The sequence below is a fragment of the Giraffa tippelskirchi genome, chromosome 7 (genome assembly GCF_054371585.1).
Source record: "Giraffa tippelskirchi isolate mGirTip1 chromosome 7, T2T-mGirTip1v1.2.pri, whole genome shotgun sequence".
Lineage (NCBI taxonomy): Eukaryota > Metazoa > Chordata > Mammalia > Artiodactyla > Giraffidae > Giraffa > Giraffa tippelskirchi.
The window spans coordinates 43,287,343-43,294,479 of record NC_137281.1 but is presented as its reverse complement, the minus strand read 5'-3'; positions in this window follow the sequence as shown (position 1 = coordinate 43,294,479).

Genomic DNA, 7,137 nt, shown 5'->3' with positions numbered 1-7,137 from the left:
CAAGTGGATTCTTAACCACTGGACCACCAGGGAAGTCCAATACTATTTTTTAAATAAAAGAAATACATTTTAAAATTCTTTGGAAGAAAGGACATTTGTAAGTGCTGATGAGAACATTGGATCTGCAGGTGGCCACCACTGCTACCACATTGAGTGGACCCCATTCCTGGCACAAGCAATGACACTCACTGCTTTATTAACCTGTGTTGCCCAGCCGCCCAAATGTTTCTTAGGTTTGAGGGAATATGGCAGATACATCACAGAGTCTTAACAGTCCCAAGTTGGGAAACCATCTCACAAATCTACCTTCATTTTGCAGAAAGGGGGTCCAGATCCAGAAAGGGGAAGGGACTTGCCCCAAATCTCACAGGGAGAAAGGTATAAACTATGGCTCCTACATCCCTCTTAGCGGTGTCCCACCACCCCGATTCCAGTTAGAAGCAGACTTCGGCTCTCATTGCCTTGAAGCTAGTGCCTCTTCCCTTTAATGAGAGCACACTGCAGCAGCCCCTCAGAATTGCAGGATCTGCTTTTCCTTGAATTTGTTTATCCCTGTAACTGCTCGTCTCTGGTGGGTTCAATCCAAGAAGCCCCATGGCCCAGGATATGTGGGCTCCAAGGAGGATGCAGAGACTGGCACAGGGTATATGCTGAAAGTGGGTACAGCAGGCAGAAGGGGATCCTCCTGGTGCATGCATTATTCTATTTGGTAATTCCGAGGTTGGAACTCCCTCAGTGCCCACTGGCCAAATTTGCTGAACACTTGACTTTCAAACAGCCCTCATTACAGACCCACAGCCATCTACTTTCTGACGGGTTTGGAGTAAATATGTAATCAGGGAGTTTTTAAGCCGTGTTCTGTAAAGTGCCGTCTGTGTCTGCTGTTTGGTTATTTTATACGGTCATCAAAGCTGTTCTAGAGGTGGGGGCAGGAATGAGATACAGGGTGGGTGTGGGGTAGACAACAATACAGGATGCTGGCAGCCTGTTCTGCAGAGTACAGTGACCAACGTGGTCATGAACGTGCAGACCTTCATGGTCTGCAAAGTGCTCATTCACATTCTAAATGTTACTTATCCTTTCCATACTCCTGGAGGACTCAGAGACATCAAGGTCACCTGGAAAAGTCAATGACAGTTCTGGAATTTTTTCTTTTTCTAAAAATGTTTTAGTGTTCTTTTATTGCCAACATTTTATTATGAAAATATTCAAAGATACAGTAAAGTTAAAGGAATTTTACAGTGAACCAAGGTATCTAGAGTCTATCATTAACATTTTACTATGCTTGCTTTATCACTTCTCTATCTACTCATTATTCCACCTTATTTGGTACTTCAAAGTAAATTGAAGACATCATATATTCCCCCCTTGATACTTCAGCATGGATTTCATTAATTAGAGTTCAGTATTTGTTTACAGTTTCTTTGTTTTGATGTAAAGTTTACACATAAATGAAGTGCACAGATCTTAAGTGCATTCCAGGAGTTTTAACAAATGTGTACACCTGTGCAACCCAAATCCCCTTCCATGATATTGCCATCACTACCAGAAAGTACCCTCTTGCATCTTCCAAGGAAATTCTTGCCTCCACTCCCCAATAGGCAACCACTGATTTTTCCCCCACTGTATATTAGTTTTGTCTGCTCTGTAATTTCATATGAATAATTCTAGTACCCACACTTTCATGTGAGGCTTGTTGCACTCAGAATCATATTTTTGAGATCCATCCATGTTGTTGCATGTGTTTGGAAGTTAATTCCTTTTTATTGCTGAGTAATATAGCAGTGAATGACTGGACCAGTTTGTTTATCCATTCTCCTGCTGGTGGACCAACCGGGCTCTTTCCAGTTATAACTATTATGAATAGAGCTGCCATGAGCATCATGTACACATCTTTTTATGGATTTATTTTTTTATTTATTGTGGGACAATACTTAGAAGTGAAATAATTGGGTCATAGGGTATGTTTAGTTATGTAAGAAACTTGTCAGCCTATTTGAAAAATAATCAGGTCATTTTATGTTCCCACCAACAATATAAGAGGGTTCAAGTTGCTCCACAACCTTTACAATATTTGATGTTGTCATTCTTTTCAATTTTAGCTATTCTGATAAATGTGAAGAGGTACCTCATTATGGTTTTGATTTGCATTTCCCTGATGACTAATGATGTTGTCCATTTTTCATGCATTTATTGGCCATTCATATATCTTCTTTTGTGAAGTGCCTTTCAAATCTTTTGTCCATTTTTAATTAGGTGGTTTGTCTTTTTTATTAGTGAGTAATAGGAGTTATTTATAGATCCTGAATACCAGTCCTTTTCCAGAGATATGTTTTAACAACACTTTCTACTTATCTGTGGCTTGTCTGTTTGTTTTCTTAAGTTTAACTTTAGATGAGCAAAAATTTAAATTTTGATCAATGCCAAAGATCTTTTTTCTCTTATTAAAATTGCTTTCTGTGACCTGCTTATAAAATCTGTGTCTACTTATCTACAGGCATTACGGTTTTAGCTCTTGCATTTACATCTAAGATACATCTTGAATTAATATTTGTATATGGCATAAGGTAGGAAATGTTATCACTAATGTGAGTGTAGAGTTCTCCCAGTACAACTGGTTGAAAATAACTTGATTTCCCCACTTTATTGCTTTGTTGCCTTTATTAAAACTAAAACAGTTACATAAATATGCATTCTCTACTCTGTTTCACACATTTGTCAATCATTATGTCAATATCACCATGTCTTTATTACTGTTGCATTATACTAAGTCTTGAATTTAGGTAGAAGTCCTCCCAATGTTTCTTCTTTCTAAAGATAATTTTGAATATTTTAGGTCTTTTCATTTCCACATATATTTCATCATCAGCTTGCCAGTTTCTACCAGAAAAATTAAAAAGCCTGCTGGAATTTTGTTTCAGACTACATTGAATCTTTAGGATTATTTGAGGATAATTGACTCCTTAACAGTATGGAGTCTTTTCATCTCTGAACATAATTTAGTTCACCATTTCTTTAGATATCTATTAATTTCTCTCAACAATGGCTTCTAGTAGAGGAGTTACATATTAAATTTATTCCCAAATATGTTATGCTTTGACTTTTTTAAAAAGCTAATTTATTTATTTTAGTTGGGGGCTAATTACTTTACAATATTGTAGTGGTTTTTGCCATACATTGACATGAATCAGCCATGGGTTTGAGTTCAGGAGAGATGATAAGGAGGTGGCTAACACCTGTTGGTATTTGAAGATGGTTGAGCCAGAGCCTCAACATAGTTTCAATTATCCCTGGGATTTAGCCATGTAACCTTTGCTCAAACAAACAAGGTTTGATTTGTGCTAGGGGAAAAATATTTGGGGAGATTTGATCAGTAATTCTTTCCATGCAGTTAAACACAGCAGCCCAAGAGTGAACGATGGTATAATTTAATAATGCACAACATGCCACTGAGATGCTTTGACTTTTTAAGATGAATATTTTTTTTTTAATTTCATTTCTAATTGTTTGCTGTCTGTGTTAGCCACTCAGTTGTGTCCAACTCTTCGTGACCCTATGGACTGTAGCCCACCAGGCTTCTCTGTCCTTGGGATTCTCTAGGCAAGAATATTGGAGTGGCTTGCCATTCCCTTCTCCAGAGGATCTTCCTGACCCAGGGATTGAACCTGGGTCTCCTGCATTGCAGGTGAATTCTTGACTGACTGAGCCACCAGGGAATTTGGTTTTTGTATGTTAATTTTGTATCCTGCAAACATCCTAAAAGCATTTATTAGTTTGGGCAGTGTTTTTATAGATAACTTTGGGATTTTCTATCTAAACAATTTTGTCACCTGCAAATAACTACAGTTTTGCTTCTTTCTTTTCAATCCTTATAATTGTTATTTATTTTACTTGCATCATTGCACCAGACAGATCTCCAGTGCTACATTAAATAGCAGGGGTGAAAGCTGACAGATCTTGACTTCTTAGGGAAAATGCATTCAGTACTTCATCATGAAGTGTGATACTAGTTGAGGGTTTTTTGAAAGATGTCCTTTTTTCTGTTGAGAAAGATCTTTTCCGTTTGTAGTTGACTGAGAATTTTGATCAGAAATTGATTTTGAATTCTGAAATGCTTATTCTGCATCTACTGAAGTGACTGGGGATTTCTTCCCTTTTATTCTGTTAAGCCAGCCTTGCATTCTTGAAATAAACCCCACAATGTTTTCTTATAACCTAAATTTTTGTTTTATAATTATTAAAATCTTGATTTTGTACATTTACATGTAAAAATCAAATATCATCTTAGGCATATATAAAAATGAAAATATAAGCTACATACTTCAGATAGGTTAGATATACCTAAAATTTCTTCACATTTGGAGTCCACTTTTCATCTCTGAACTATCAATGCCTCTGTTTTTCCACATAGTGTTGTCTTCTTTGCTATCAAGAGGACTGTTGATAGAGAATTTGTTAAAATAGTGCTGGATTATTATCTTCAGGATTTTATTCCAGCCTACTGTTACCTCTGCTACAGACTTTGATGGCATGCATAAACACTGACAACCATATAATAATGACTGTTGTCTTTCAATAACAATTATCAGACCCATTCTGATTTGGGAAATGTTAAGATGTAAATAAAATGTAGATGTTAGAACTGCTTAAATATAGCAACAACTTCAATTTTCCCCTTTGTTACTGGAGGGATTTGTAATGGGGAATTTCATTTACTACATGACACTTTACCAATCATGTCTAAAGTTTTACAAGGAGAAAATAATACTTTTATAATTAGAAAAAAATTAATAGATATTTTTAAGAAAATCAATTAAAGACTTTCAGGAATGGTTTATAATCTTAATGCCTACTTTTAACTTTAAGAAGTTTATAAATAAAGAAAGCTTTGGAAGATCCCCCTGGAGAAGGAAATGGCAACCCACTCCAGTACCCTTGCCTGGAAAATTCCAGACAGAGGAGCCTGGTAGGCTACAGTCCATGGGGTTGCAAGAGTTGGACATGACTGAGCAACTTCACTTTCACTTTGGAAGATCATCTAGTCCACAGAACTCATTGAACAGATGGGAATATTGGCCCTTTGACTAGTCAGCTAGACTTGTAAGCTCCATGAGAGCAGAAATCAAGTGTGTTACAATCATCACAATGACCCCTGTGTCTTCACATTTCCTGGTAAGAAGTTGGCACTCAAAAAATAGTTTTCTGAAAGAATGAGTGAGTGAATGAGACTTAGAAAATTTTGACCCATATTAACTGGTCAAAAGTCACATGGAGGAAACTTACAGCCTGCAATGGTGCAGTAAGTTGAGTTTCCTGATGCCGTTGGTCTATACTTGAACATTTGCCATATCCAACTAAGACCTAGAATGGTTGGTTTACTTAGGTTTTCTGACCTTGCAAAGACTATGAAGTGTGTGTGTGTGTGTGTGTGGTTTGTGTGTGTGTGTTATAATTTGGGGATCATGTTGTGTGCACTATGGATCTTGCCTGATATGGCAGCAATTACAAAGTCTAGACCTTGTTGTCATAGTATAATAGGAATTTCTGTCTCCTCCTTCCTCATAACGTTACTGAAAACAAGTCACAGATGCAGTATGTGGCTATTAATCACTCCTGTTAGCCAGACTGCATCTCAGTGGCATGTTGTGCATTATTAAATTATACCATCGCTCACTCTTGGGCTGCTGTGTTTAACTGCATGGAAAGAATTACTGATCAAATCTCCCCAAATATTTTTCCCCTAGCACAAATCAAACCTTGTTTGTTTGAGCAAAGGTTACATGGCTAAATCCCAGGGATAATCAAAACTATTTTGAGGCTCTGGCTCAACCATCTTCAAATACCAACAGGTGTTAGCCACCTCCTTATCATCTCTCCTGAACTCAAACACTTTCATATTTTCCCTTGTCCAAATCGTTTATTCTTTTCAAGGGCCACACCAAGTTACCAAGGTGAACTCATGGTCTTCCTGCAGCCAAGCACACTATCCTGCCCTCTCCTCACATCTTCTTCATCTCAGTGAGTGGAACTGCCATGTACCCAGATGCTGAAGCTGGAACCTAGGAGACATCTTTGCTTCTGCTCTTTTCCTTAATTCCTAATCCATGAGTCTGTCATGTTTACTCTACTTCCAAAGAGATTCCAAATATGTACCCTTATCTCCATTCCTAAAACCGACTCTGAAATACCATATTTCACCCAGAAGCTGCTTAAATAACTTCCAGATACTGCTCTTGCTCCTGACAGCCTATTCTCCCCACAACAGATCAACCTAAAAACACAAATCATATCATGTCATTTCTCTGCTCAAGACCTTTCTGTGCTTTCCAATTTTTCACAGAAAAAACCCAAATCACAACCAGTTGATTTACCACAACCAGTAAGGCACTGTGTGATCTAGCCCTTGCCTAGCTTTCAATACACATTACATACTTCACTAACCATGTGCCAGTCTCACTGGCTTTTGGTTTCCTTGAGCATGGCAAGCTCATCCCCACTCCAGCATACCAGCACATGCTGTTTGCCTTATCTGGGTGCCCTTAGGTTGGCTCTTCACGTGGCTAGCCCCTGTCATAATTTGTATATCAGCTTAAATGTCACTTCCTCAAAGAGGAAGTTTCTTGAACTTTTTATACATAAAGGGTCTTCCCATGATTTTTTTTGTTTATTTCTGTCGTAGCACTCACTACAATCTGTCAGTTACTTTATTTGTCTGGTTATTTGGGGTTTTTTCCTTTTACTTTCTTTTTCAATTGAAATAATTACAGTTAATTTACAGTTAATTTACAATGTTGCATCAGTTTCAATTATACAACAAAGTGATTAAGATATATATATACATACATATTCTTTTTCAGATATTTTACCATTATAGATTATTGCAAGATATTAAGTATAGTTCCCTGTGCTATAAAATAGGTCCTTGCTGTTTACCTATTTTATGTATAGTAGTACTTGTATATCAATCCCAAATTCTAATTTGAAAAGATAGATGCACCCCAGTGTTCACAGCAGCACTATTGTAAATATATATGTTGGGTATATATATATACATATATATATATAGTAATATTAGCCATAAAAGAATGAAATAATGCTGTCTGAAGCAACATGGATGAAGCTAGAGATTATCATATT